This window comes from Lagopus leucura, unplaced genomic scaffold, assembly GCF_019238085.1.
Source record: "Lagopus leucura isolate 7727_CA_CO unplaced genomic scaffold, USGS_WTPT01 Super-Scaffold_73, whole genome shotgun sequence".
Classification (NCBI taxonomy): domain Eukaryota; kingdom Metazoa; phylum Chordata; class Aves; order Galliformes; family Phasianidae; genus Lagopus; species Lagopus leucura.
In genome coordinates this window covers 22,385,121-22,400,048 of record NW_024962252.1, presented here as the reverse complement: position 1 = coordinate 22,400,048, position 14,928 = coordinate 22,385,121, and the positions used below count along the sequence as shown (strand labels likewise).

The 14,928-nt window shown below is 37.5% G+C and overlaps 1 protein-coding gene across 1 annotated transcript in view; it reads right to left on the bottom strand.

Annotated features, from left to right (window-relative positions):
• The window catches only part of RIMS1 (regulating synaptic membrane exocytosis 1), a 184,833-nt gene that overhangs the window by 23,923 nt on the left and 145,982 nt on the right, over positions 1-14,928 (bottom strand). The gene's annotated exons all lie outside the window — the stretch shown is intronic.

Genomic DNA, 14,928 nt, shown 5'->3' with positions numbered 1-14,928 from the left:
TAAATTTACAATTCACTATATTGCTTCCATCTACAGAGCTATTCAATCTTCAGTTTGATTGGAATTATTCATATTAATTACATAGCACTGGTTTTCATGATTACATTTGCTTACGAGAAAAGACATTTAAGAGGCGCATCAGATAAAAATCTGCCTCCTCTAACTTCTTAAAGCCTTCCTATGGGTTTCTAATGGTATTACTTTTCTTCTGAGGCTGAAACTATCCTTTCTATAAATATATCATGCAAACAGTAGATGAAAAGATATATAATGGACACACAGAGACTTAGAAAACTCTGGTGTTACATCTCTCATCAAATCCTGCCCTTCTTACAGACTGTGAGCCACCAGCAGAGCAGATGAAGGAAGCCTCTTTCAAGGCAAAGAATTTACTCCATCTTAGTAAGACCATTGTTCCATCTCTCACAAAATTAGTGAGAAAAGACACTCGTACCAATGAAAAAACTCACTCTATTTTAAGAAGTGGTCATTTCATTAGCAGAGTGCCAGACTCTTCAATGTGTAATTTGAACTCCGCTGTCATGCAGGAAGATGAAGTTTGAGTCTGACACTGCTGCATTGTTTGCTTGTTGCAGGCCAAGCCTCAAGAAGACAGAAGTATCTCATATTACAGAGCTCAGCATCTAGATCATTGCTTAAGAACTCTTCTATCTAGGCAACTCTGCTCTGTGCAAGCAGGGCAAGAAGAAACCTTAAGAAGACTCAGCTACAGGAGAGTCAAAGCCAGTGGCAGCAGATGACATTGCTGTTAAGGTCTCTGAATGAAAGGAAGGAAGGAGCAGAAAGAAAGGGGGATGCAATCAAGATAAGTAGGACTCATCTTGCTGAACTTTATGTGTTTATAGACCATTCCAGACTCCCTGAGAGCCTGTAGAGAAAAAGAGTCATGTTAGGCTATTGCACAGAATGTACAGAAGTGCACATTTTTCTCCACTGTCTGGAAATAAAGCCTGAAGTGAAGTAGCAGCTACTTTGCAGACAACTAAGCTTGTCCAAATTAATCCCACTCTGTGCTTACAGATCTTGGTTTGCTTCCTCAAAGGATGGTGCCTGACTTCTCGTCATTAACAGGGTTCCTGCTCTCTAGGACACAACTCCTAGAGCTTCAGGAGCTCCAGCTCCTGAAGTACAGGTTATACTGCACAGTACACAGGTGTACTGAAAAAGCATGACCAGGGAGACATGAACACATGGGATTCCTTGATGAGATAAATGGCAGATGAAATTAGATTTGTCTGGAAGATCTGTGCTCAAGCTTTTCTAGATACAGCCTCAGATTTTACCCCCAGAGACAATAAAACACATAAAAACACAATCCCTATCTTGGTCACATAGGTTGAATAATTGTTCTGAAATCTAGTACAAAGATAAAACACACAGTTTTAGAAAGAAGGTTTACTATCTTATGAAACTTGATAAATGAAAGAACTTTGGAAAATGGTTTCAATCCTGCTGAATAAAGTCCTGATAATTTTCAGTGTCATTGATAAAGTAGCTTAACAAAGATGAGCAACACTGGGATTTTGTACTTAAAATAATTAGATCAGAGTGCAGAGGCATCATTGAGCCTTCAGCAGGTCATCTGTATTTGGTAAAATTTCCTACATGACCTTTCATAATGCGAAGTAGAGAAAATAAACAGCAGAGAAAATAAACAAAATAATTAGCAACTCTACCCTATGCATTATTTAATGTCTTCAGCATCATACCCTTGTAAAAGCACTGCTAGCCAGCACTAAGCTTGTTGGGACAAAGAAAAGGAAGAGATAAAGCCATCTTAGATCAGTGTGAATGGCTTGACAGTACTACTGAAGGCATATTTGATACATGCTAATTAACATGCACTTGTTCTGATTTTGCTTGTTTGTTTAGTTTGATTTAAAGTGCGGCAAGGAAAGCATATAAAGTAGCTGCCACCCACAACACATACTAGGTCTGTGAAACAATGTTTGACATCAAATATTCAGTCACCAGCATTTGCAGAAGTTTGTTTCTGGGTCATAATGACAAGGACTGCCTAAGTACTTCTAGCCTTCTTCAGAGTACCCCCTCTACCCCTTCACCATCTCCTGCCCAAAGTGGTACTGCAGTACGCTGTTACAATCTGAAGGTGGGTATTAGAAAAAGTCCCTCTTCTGATTATCTGGGGAAAGTGATCAGATGTCTAAAAACACATGCTCCGAAATAAATGTAAGGCAATTTATTAGATCTAGCATTTTAGTCATGTTTCTTTTCCAACTTTGGAAAAGAAACAACTGTGTGACAGACTGGGAGAACCTGAACCTTGGCTAAAAGAGGAATTTAGGGAGTTCAACAAACTCCTGTAAAGTACAGGTCTGTACTCAGATATGGAGCACACGAACACCACATGAAAAAAAAAACCAAAACTGTTTACAATTCTGTAGTACAGTTAAACCAAAACTGTAGTTTGCCACTCAAACTTCCATGTCACTTTTTCCAACATGCTGTTTTCCTGAATTCCCTAGTCAATGACAATGGTTTATCTGTTAAGAGCCAAGTATAGATCTAGTTCTAACGGCACAAATATGTCAAGGTTGACTGTTCCAACATAAACACAATAAGCTCTCCTCTAGCTGTGATATAAGGCTATTGCCAAAGCTATAAATTTTTTCACATTGAAGGAGAAATACATGCAATATAATTGCAACTCAATTCTGCTGCACCAACTGTGGATATGGTTGTGGCTCAGAAAGGCCATTACTGAGAAGAGGGAAAGAGTTCTGTTTGCAGACCAGCTGAGTCTTGCATGTCACCTGTCTTAAGCAACCACCTCGAAGCACTGTTGAGCTCCTTTATGCATGTAGAACTTGGTTCTTAAGAGACAATGCCTCTAAACTAAAGACAACTGAATCTTTCAAAATCTTTACTGCTTAATCATTCATTTCCTATCAACAAATACTACATTTCAATAAGGGAGTGAACCATACTGTGTGTCTACTGATGAGTTTGTTTTTTAATGTCCCTCGAACATTTACTGTATTAACGTTTTAGTCACTTTACAGTCCTTATTGTATCAAGCAGATGGATCCAGTCAAAGAAATCCTCCTACCCTGTCCTGACTATGAACTGCAGAAGAGCCGCTTGGGCAGGAGGAAAAAAAACACAGTGGGATAATTTTCAAAGGGAGAGTGATGGGCAAAACTGATTTACTGTTATCTATAAATTCTAGGTCACATCTATACTTAATTCAGTGTTTCAGTTTGGCCATGCTCTGAGAGAGAACACTTTGCACCGTCAAATCTAATCAAATGGCAGAGCTATAAATAAAGCTATCAAAAACCATCTGAAAGCAAAACTAATCAAAACAGCAGCCCTGAGATTTCTCCCTGGGAGAGATGTGCAGGTATTTTAACCTGCTCTGTAAACAGAGAATCTATTTGCATTTTAAGATAACATTCAAGTCTGAGAAGTTCCGTCCTGAGATCAGAGAAAACTCTACAAATAATAATCATTTTTTTTTTTTACCCCCAAAATCATAAAAGCCTATGCATAATAACATTTCAATACTGTTTCACACTGATAGTACTAATTAAAAAAAAAAAAAAAAAAAAAGCTGGGGAGCCATTTTGGGCATTCACCCTGTGTTATCTAACCACAAAACTTCTGTGCTTCACAAATCATGAAAGTAAGAGCATAAAGACAACTGCTTCTTCTAGGCTTAGTAGTAGTCTCCCCATTATGTTTATGGTCTGAATGTGCTCAGGAGCTGTAAACCGTGGGGTAACTGGAGAAGACGCAGCTCAAAGGAAAGCAAGGCAGATTTATTCTTTGCACCAACAGTGTGAAGAGGCACATCACTTTCTCATATAGACACTTCTGTCTTGGTTTTCTTTGTCAGTAATACAATATCCTGTATTTTTCTTAAATTATAAACCAAAAGAAATGAATGAGCAACTCTGAGTTGTCCAACTTTCTAACAGAATTTCTACTGGGGTTGCCAGACATGTAGATTTCTTCAAAATAAAAAGATATTTCATTTCAAGATTTCTTTCAAAGCATCACACCAGAAACAGCTTTTTTTCTTCTTTTTTTCCTCCCATATGAAAAAGTCAGTATGGGTGAATAAAATAAACTACATAGGAGTACTTGTGTGGGAGCATCAAGGACTTTTGTAAACAGTGAATAGTTTCAAAGCAATTCTCAGTTAACTTATGAGGGTAAACATATAACAGATCACTGAAAAAAACCAAAAACATTTTATTCTTTCAGTTATTTGAATGTCTTAAGTTTATGACACTGCAGTTAAATATTTGTAGAATTTGGTCTGAAAATCTCAACAGGTTGTCAAATCTTACTAAACTGAACTGCATGCTCAAGAATGAATCTTTCAACAGAAACCTGAAGGTACAGAGAGAGGCAACATACACTATTCACCAAAGTCTAAGCAAATGACTATACCCTGGTCTGTAAAATGGGAAATAGTAATTTAGATCCCTGTTGCATATTTCATGTCTTATTAAGAGTATCTTATACCAAATAACTCATATATGAAGCATATAAGCTTGTAATAGCAATCAACACAGATGTAAACATCAATATCTTACAGTGCTCGTCCCCTTATGAAGTTATACGACCACCATTTACTTAAAATTGCATGCATCAAATCAAAGAAAAGATAGCACAACATTCAAAATGCTGAAACTGTCAACATAAGCCACAGTTGCTAAAAATATTTGCACTTCGACAACATATCAATGATTGAGAGATAATTAGCTCCCTAGTCTTTCTTTGTATGCATAATTTGTCTCCCCTTAGCAATTCCAAGAAAATTTAGCAGGTAAGTAAAAAAGATTGCCTAAAAATTACTGCAAGTTTAGTTTAAGCACTTGAAATACCAGTACGTGTTCAAAGGAAAATAATAAACTGTCAGTGTAAAAGTTACAATGCATATTTAAACATAATCCTCTGTTGAATTCTCAGTCATTTTCCTTAAAAAGAAATCATGTGTTACATTATAATAGAAGTCATCCGTTTGCACAGAGATTGGTCATTTCCCAGCATAAATACTGCTACTCATGATCAGTGTCTTTAGATGGATTTATAATACAGCAGATAGGGAACAGTCCCTGAGGTTTCTAGAGTGTACCAGAGATAACTTCCTGACACAGCTGGTGAAGGAGCCAACAAGGGGGAGCAAAATCCTGGACCTGCTGTTTTCAGCAGAGAATGTAAAGGTCGGAGGCCGTCTGGGGCAAAGTGATCATGAGATGCCAGATTTCTCGATCCATGTTGAATCACGGAGGGGAGTCAGCAGAACTGCCACCTTGGACTTCTGGAGGGCACACTTTAACCTCTTTAGGACCATGGGTAAGAGGGTTACTTGGGAGGTAGCTTTGGAGAGCGTGGGAGCCCAGGAAAGGTGGGAATACTTTAAGAAAGTAATTTTAAAGGTGCAGGAGCTGACTATCCCCAAGTCACAGGAGACAAGCTGGCGGGCAAGGAGGCCAGACTGGCTGAACAGAGACCTTTGGCTGGAACTCAAGAGCAAAAGGAAAGTTTATGGTCTCTGGAAGAGTGGGTGAGCTACTTATGATGACTACAGGTACGCAGTGAAGTTGTGCAGGGAGAAAATCAGAAAAGCCAAATCCCAGCTAGAACTGAACTTGGCCACTAATGTAAAGGACAACAATAAATATTTCTATAAATGCATCAACAGCAAGAAGAGGGCTAAAGAGAGTCTCCATCCCTAGTTGGATGCCGAGGGCAACTTGGTGACCAAGGATCAGGATAAGGCTGAGGTACTTAATGCCTTCTTTGCCTCAGTCTTTAATAGTAAGACTTGTTACTCCCTGGGTTACAACACTGGGAACACAGCCCCCTGCGCTAGTAGATAGTGATGGGGAACAGAATGGGCCCTGCATAATGAGATGGTCTTGGACCTGCTCCGAAAGCTGAATGCTCACAATTCCATGGGGTCAGATGGATTGCACGCTAGAGTGTGGAGGGAGTTGGCAGATGTGGTTGCCAAGCCACTCTCCATCATTCTTTGTCAGTCTTGGCTAACTGGGGATGTCCGAGTGGACTGGAGATTGGTTAAATGTGACGCCCATCTTCAAAAACGGCTGGAAAGATGATCCTGGTAGCTACAGACCTATCAGTCTCACTGTGGTGCTGGGGAAGATAATGGAACGGATTATCTTGGGAGCCATCATAGACCAGTTAAAGGTCAACCAAGGGATCAGGCCCAGTCAGCATGGGTTTACAAATGGTAGATCCTGTCTGACAAACCTGATTTCATTCTTTGACAAGGTAACCTGCTTAGTGGATGAGTCTATGTGATCTACTTGGAATTCAGTAAAGCCTTTGACACTGTCCCCCACAACATTTGTGGAGAAGCTGGTTGCCCATGGTTTGGATGGGCGTACGTTCTGCTGGGTGAAACACTGGCTGGATGGTCAGGCCAAAGAGTTGTGGTCAATGGAGTTAAAGCCAGTTGGTGGTCGGACACGAGTGGTGTCCTCTGGGGCTTGGTACTGGGGCCTCTTCTATTTAACATCTTTATTAACACTCTTGATGAGGGAATTGAGTGTACCCTCAGTAAGTTTTGCAGATGACACCAACTTGGGAGGGAGTGTTGATCTGTCTGAGGGGACCTGAATAGACTGGATTGATGGGCTAAAGTTAACTGTATGATTTTCAATAAGGCCAAGTGTCGGGTCATGCATTTTGGTCACAACAACCACAGGCAACCCTCAGACTTCAGGACTAGTGGATTGAAAGCTGCCTGATGGAAAGAGATCTTGGTGTACTGATGGACGGTCAGCTGAATATGAGCCAGCAGTGCATCCAAGTGGCCAAAAAGGCCAATGGCATCCTGGCTTGTATCAGGAATGGTGTGGTGAGCAGGACTAGGATAGTCATCCTGCCCCTGTACTCAGCACCGGTGAGGCCTCACCTCAAATACTGTGTTCAGTTTTGGGCACCACAGTACAGAAAGGACATTGAGGTGTTGGAGCAGGTCCAAAGAAGGGCAACAAGGCTTGTGAAGGGCTTGGAGAATACGGCCTATTGAGGAGAGACTGAAGGAACTGGGGCTGTTTAGTCTGAGGAAAAGGAGGCTGAGGAGAGACCTTATTGCTTTCTTCCAATATCTGAAAGGTGCTTACAGTGAGAGCGGGGTTGGTCTCTTCTCACCAGTGACAGGACAAAGGGAAATAGTTTTAAATTGCACCAGGGTAAGTTTAGGTTGGATATCAGGAAAAACTTTTTTACAGAAAGGGTTGTTAAACACTGGAATAGGCTCCCCAAGGAGGTGGTTGAGTCACCATCCCTGGATGTGTTTAAAAACTGTTTAGATGTGGTATTCAGGGACAAGATTTAGCTGTTAGTTAGGGCAGTATGGTTAGGTCGTGGTTGGACTCGATGACTTTTTCCAACCTGAGCAATTCTATGATGACCAAGTTTTCTCCAGCAAGCAGGGCAGCCAACACTACTGAAGAGCCAAGCTTCCTCCTGAAGAATCACAGTTTCATTGGATGCCTCTATCTTTTTTTTTTCTTCCTCTTCTCTGTGTGTACCAGATAGGTTGGCAAAAAGCAACGTGCACATAAATGAGCTCTGGACTAGCAAGTAGTATGATTTGCTCATTTTCTCCTCCTCTTTGTTCTATTTAAAGATTTGCCAAAGTGGTCATTACTTACATTAATTTATATGCCATCTAAAGTATGCAGAGGATTGTAGCAATAAATATTATAGAGAGATCAAATTCCTTTGTCACACTGTTTATACTACACTGCTGCTCCTTCTCTTCTTGGAAACTGAGTCAACAATGGACTGGCCAATAACCCTGGCTAACACACTACCACCAACTGATGCACATGTGGGAACAAGGCCAGAAATTGTCTTTGTTCATCATCTGTCCCTTCCTGTCATGCAATGCTGCTGTCACCTGGGTCTGAGCCACTTGAACTCCTTCATGGTCTGCAAATAGTAATGGAGGGAGTTGCTTTTTAACACTGCACCTCAAGTGTGCTCTGCACAGTTCTCTAGCTGAAATTTTTCAGCTAATTTTTGTTTCAGCAGGAAAAAAAAAAAAAAGGGAGATACAGAAACACTAAAATGGTTTGTGGATCAATACCTGCTCTATGTGATGTTGGCAATGTCTTGTAAAACTTAATTCATCTGAATTCTTAGTTAAGGAAATATACAGACTATATTGTACCCTTTCAAACTGGACATAAGTTCTAATACCAAAAGTCATTTTTCATCTAATACAATAACTTGATAAAAAAATTGAAAAATACTGCCAAAAAATCCTTTATGTGTTCATATTTCATTCCTTGTGATTTGAAATTCAGTGTATCTAAGGTTATTATCTGTGATTCCTCTGTACTGCAGAACTTACAGATACCTACACAGATTTTGAAGTAAAAGCAGCAAGTGATATTATCCTTGAAAATCCCTTCAAACGTCTTTTGCTGCTTTGTTTTTTGTTAGTGTTTACTGCTTTACATTTCTATTAGCAGCCAAAAAAACCCCTAAAAATCCCTCAAAGCTCGCATTCACATTCCTGTAAAAGTGCTAGAAAGATTAAAACAAAGTCTGTGAATCCAATGATACTTTGCATTCAGCTAAATGCACTTTATTAAAAAACTCAACTCACTAATATTTTTTCATCAAACAAAATCAATGGTTAAGAATAAAAAAATATATATTTTCTAAGACATCCTGAATTAACTAATTTCTTGCCCCTAGCAGCTTGACAGATATGATGCTGATATTGTAAATCTGGTGCTGGAATCAAAGAAAGATGTTCTGCCAATATTTAGATGCAAAGCCCTATTCTGTCCTTGACTGAAGCTGCACTGAAGCTACAAGCCACAAGAAAAACACTAGAGATGATTGTAAAAGAAGATTGCAGAGAAAATTCCAGTTGTGTGTTTGCAGGGAAGAATAAAGAGTAGCTTTAAAATATTTTTAAAGAGTTTTTGCAAATTAAACATTTTTCAGTTACATGAGAAAAATAAAACCATGAATGGTTTTGTAAGAAATACTGTAATACACTGACTAGATTTCAAAATTTCTACTGATAGTACTTTGGCATTGCTATTGTATTTTTAATACTATACTTTTGGAAAGGAATAAATACTTCTAAATCCCATGCTACCTATATACTGAAAATGGTCAAAAGTACAGTTAATGGAGATAAATTACTGCAGTAAATCTCTGTTAAAAATGTAGAGACAAAGTGCAAATAAACAGAAAATCAAAAGAATACTTTTGATCCTGAGTCAACCAATGACCTAATAGGAATCCAAGTCAAAATTTATATTTCAGGAAAAAGGAAAAGAACTACATGAACTACATGTAACACCAACACAGAGAGCGGTTGGACTTTGTTTGAAAGTACTAGCCCTTATTAGGAAATCTCCTGGAAGATGAGTTACTGGAACTGAATTATGTTTCTATTAACGGTACTGGATTCCTCAGCTAGACGGCAACAGTAAATAAAAGAGAGCACGCTTACATTCACTCAATAGTTTCAAAGAATTAAGTATCATTACCAGAACAAAGAGTTCCTCTTACAAAAATAATCAGGCCTTTTCCTTTGTTTTCAATATTATTTTTCATCTTTTTGTTTTCCTCCTCCTGCAGCAACAGGTGGGTGCATTAAGAGCTCTTGCTGCTTTCAATGGGGCGTTCTTTGCTTTGGTTGCAAGGTTTAGAGCTCTGATCCTGTCACTGTCTGTAGGGTACTATTACTGTCCTGGCTGCTCCACTACAAACATTTTTTTTTAGATTGCTTGAAAAAAAAAATCTTTCTTCATGTCAATTTCTCTTCATTCTTCTTTTTGTGTAACTGAGTTGTAGTTCTCATGGAACACGGATTACACAAACTCTAATTTACTGCATTGTGCAAAATAACAAACCAGACAGGGAAGACTCTTGTAGACTCTTGCTGAGCAGCAAGATGAGGCTAATGAGTGAGGTACAGAAAGGACCACAACAGTTCCACTGAGTTGCAGAAGGTTGTTTCTCAAGGGTATGCAGTCTAATGTTTAAGATCTGCAAAGTGTGCAGACATGATAACAAAATGCAGGTATCTGTAGGAAAAGAAGCTACATAAATGCCACATATTTTTGCAGAGTTGAACACCCAGTGGAAACAAATACTTTGGAAATGTTCTGCTACACTGTAAAGAAACAAGTGAATTACAGAAGGATAAACTAAGCCTGTAGGGCAACTGCACAACTGTAAGACTTTTGTTAATTCTAATACCTAAGATAATTTTTGAATCTACAGTTAGAAAATTTAAGATCTTGTAGCATTTCGTTTGACTGAACAGGAAATGGGAAACAAATAAACAAAATAAACAAACTACAAACCAGCAACAACAACAACAAAAAAAGAGCATCAGAAAGGAAATCCTATGAAAATGGTGACAAGATTATGTTAGACAACAGAAACAGGCTGTTTGATCTCTAGTATGTTATATTCCTTGAGAGGTTTAAGATAACTTTCTCCTGTTTTGACACTTAAAAATTTCATTATGATTTCTAGACAAACTTTACTAATTACTAATTTATACCCAATTGTTCTTATGCCACAGTTTCTGACAGCATTGTCCTTTAGCTTCAAAAACATTTTTGCTTTTTTGATGTCTACTCCCATTGCATTTTTACACAACAATGATATCTCTGTTCAACCTTCATATTTATAGGCTGATCAAATCAGGAAATAAATCATTCTTCAGGGTTTCTATTCCCATAAACATCCAGCATTCATTTTCCTGAAGGTTGAGTCACCAGTATTCCAGATGAGCTGTCAGTTGTGCCCCTTTCAATTATCTTCGCATTTTCTTAGCTGCCCAAGGAAAAACCTTCCCTGATACATCGAGGAAAGCATTTTCCTTTTACTTGGCCAGACTTTATAAACTGTATATTCATTCTGTGATTTTTATTATACCCATCTCTTCCACCTACATTCCTCCTAGATGACACACCTCCCAGACTGGATCTGGAAATCTTCATTAGTCATTCTGAAAGGAATGATCTTGCAATCTGCATTACCACATTTTATCCAAGTTCTATTACTCTGGTCCTTGAGTCCATCAATCCTTCCCCTATATCACCTGGAAGTGACATGCTTTCCAAATCAGTATCATCAGCATATTCTAGCAGCGCACGCATCATCTCTCTTTAAAATATTAACAAAATCTGACAGTGTTTTTTTGTCTCAGAAACTCAACCAGGCAGTATTCTTTGACTGGCATTTTAAGAAAACTAGCTCATGCCTTCCTCTTAACCAGCATCTTCCCTGATGTCCAGTACTCCTTACTAATCTCCAAGTTCTACGTCCACTCTTATAAAAAGAATGATTTATTGCAGTCTAGATAAAATTAGTCCAAACTTGTCCAAAAATTGGCTTTCTCATCAAATATAATTTTCTAAGTACATTTATTTAATGACTAATATTAAAATAAACTCAGAGGCTGAAAGTTAAAGAAACATGCTCAGAAATGCATTATCATTTCTTTTAATGGCAATCAATATATTAAAATAATTTGAAAAAAAAAACCCACACACCACTAGAAGTAAAGTTTGTTAAGACCTTGTAAAAAATATCAATATTATTTTCCTGAGCTCCCTTCTTTATGAAAGGAAGGAAAGGCTTTTCTGAGATAGAAAAAAACCAACCTCCCTTCTCTTAAAAGTCTCCACCATTCAGTACATTTTATTCTCGATTTTTTATCTGCTTTATCTGTACTAACTACTACACTGACATGTATGAAATCCCCTTTTGTGTCATAAAGCTACAACAAATTATTATCTCTGCTCGCATTATCAAATTAAAACCAGATTTTTTTTCTAGCAGTATCTACTCTGAAATTATGTAGCTCGGAACTTGGAAGATTTTTTTTTTAATTAATTTTCATGCTATCCAGGCAGTCTTATTTTTATCACAGTGTAGTGGTGCTTCCTAGCAGTCCAGGTGCTAATGGCAGCCCAGTGTTGTTAAGTCAAGTCCATAATTAAAAAAAATGAAAACACAGACAGCTCACCTGTCCATTTGCCTTAGAAATTTGCGAGCCCAGCAGGCAATTGTATCAGAGTGAACACATCACAGAGATGCGATACTACCCAATCACTGGTAGCAAGATGGTGAAGGTACGGTGGCAGAACATTTGCAAAACACTTTATGGACTTCAGAAGAACAAGAAAAAGTGTGCTTCTGACAGCACACTGTTAACAAGGTTAGAAAGCAAAAGGGAGGGAGGGATCTTTTTACTTTTTCTAAGGTATTCCTCTGCACATACTAGGAGATTTGGCACAGATGGGAATATTTCTGTTTACAAGCAATTGATCTTTTCTTTTTCTTCACAGGTGATGCCTCTACCATTGCTTCTACCCACCCAGAAGTGCATTATTAAGTCTCTATTTGTGGTATAAATTTTGCAGTAAAACTTCTACTTCATTAGGTTGCAGTTTCTATTTCAAAACAAATGAAGAACAGCAAATCAAAATGCTGTATTAACAACATCAACCTAAGTTACTCATTGGCCAGGAAAGTATGAGAAAATTATGCAAGTTGAATTAAAATAAAATTGCACAAAACATATCTGGAGTTGTTTTTATGCTTACAGGTCTTCAGTGTGGGTTCCTTCTTTTTTCTTCATTTATAAGAAAAACTGGTTTGTCATCAGAAATACTGCCTGCAGATTACAAGCATTCTTCTCTAAATTGTAAAATCTACCCAGTTTGTAGACACAACAAACAAACCATACTAAGTAAGGATTTCCTTATTTCAATGAACAAAGAGTATTACAAAATCTGAAACATAACTGGAAAGGTAGGTACATAACTGAAAGGTACTTTTCTTTGCAGAGTTACTTAAGAATGAAATGTAATCCTATCACCGACAATCTTGAGTAAGGCTCAAATTCAGAAAAAAATATTTTCCAACAGCAGTGGCCAATAAGGGTGTACAAAAAATTTTGCTATTGGTCCTGAATCTAAAATGCAAGTAAATCTGCCCCATAAATGCAAAAAGGTTCACGCATGCATGCACAGGCTCACACACACAAACCAGCACTCCTCCTTTTTCTTTGAAAAGAAAATTAACTCTTAGAAATAAATGCTACCTAGTAGCAGTTTCACATACACCTCTACATTAGTAAAGGATTAAACCCACACAGTATGCTAAAAACAAGAATTACGTACAAAAATAAAATAAAATGGATTTCAGCCCTTACTGACCATTTCTTCAAATGAAAAATCAAGATGGAAGTTGATTTTACTAGCTTTGGTGACAGTATTAAAAGGGAAGTTTTGATATACTTGTTCCCCAGAAATTTGGAAACTTGGAAACTCAGATTTTCAATAAATACCCAATCTTTTGTTATTTTTTTTCTAATCAGTTAGTTTGAGTTATCACACAACCATTTTTAAAGATCTAGTTTATGCTGCATCACCAAAACAGTTTTTGTTTGTTTGTTTGTTTGTTTGTTTGTTTTACTGAGAGTGGCAGAAACATAGATTTAGTTAGGTGCAATATATTTAAATTAATTACTCATTTTTAGATTCCTCCTCTACTCTTGTACACAAAAAGAAGGAAGTGTGCCCCAGATTTATGCATAAATATTTAGTCTCCAATAATGGATTTTCTTTGGAAAACCTATTAAGTTTCCTGCGTATATTCTTACAAAAATACGTACTGATTAATCTCACTGATTTCTGACATAATTAAAATTAAAAAAAAAAATTCTGATTAATAAAACACACCACATTTTATTTGCTCATGTTATACCAGAGATAATATTGTTTATCTAAGCCACTGTAAGGGAATAGTAAATTTCATTCTCAACTCAATTTTACCATCCAGAATAACACATAGTTGGGGTTCACAGTTTGGTGTTCGCATTTCATGACGTCAGGTGCCCCACTCCTTACAAACTTTCTATTTACATCAACCAACATTTGAAGAGCTATTGCAACTACATGGGGAGAATGGGAACATCTGAGCTTTAACTAAATGATGTTAAAAAGTGTTCAAAAGTCATTTTTTAGTTTTTAAGTTAATAGTTAACCCCATTAAGAAGTTCAAGCAAGGCAAATCATCCCTAATTTAGCAGCTCCCTGTGCCTTCCTCTTAATCATACAACCTCGTTCCTGAGTGCTGCTGGACTTCTGGATAAGATGCTGCAAAGATATGCTCTAGTACAGCAATTCCTGTTTCAAAGACATTTAGGAGTTAGAGAGGAATGCCAGATCAAATTACAGAAATACCCTGTAAAATAGTTAAAATATTTTGTTCTTTAATAAGGGAGCGAAATGACAATCTGAATCCTTTCTTAACACCTTATCACCTTTTATAATCTAACTGGATGCAATTTTTTCTAATACATCTAAAATAACAGCTTACCTTATACAGATATCTGCATTCAAGGCTCAGATTCAAGTGCTAATAATTTTACAGCACTTTTGAGCAACACAGCATTAACATTCTGGGCTTCAAATATGCCTGCTAGAGCTATTATTTAGTTCAACAGCATGATTATATGCTTTATGGCTTACAACTCCTAAATGAGTACTGCAGAAAAATATTGAAATCTTTTCATTGAAGCTGACTAAGCTTTACATTTTGTAACACTTATACTGCTCATCTGTCCATAAAAGAAAAAAAAAAAAGGAAAAACGGAGATACTACTTACCTTAGTCTAGATTATCCTGACTATGTAAGAGAAGAGGTGAGATGCTGCATATTTAAATTCTAAATTCAATGCTAGGCTGAAGATTTTTTTTTCTTTCTTTCCTTTTCTCCCTTCACTTTCTTTCAGTAAGAAAGAACCCTTAGGGTCAGCTCCTGCTCACACTGAAGACAAGAGCAAAAGTCTTCATCAGAATTCAATAGGAGAAGGAAAGGGACTTTAAAACATGTTTGTTTGCT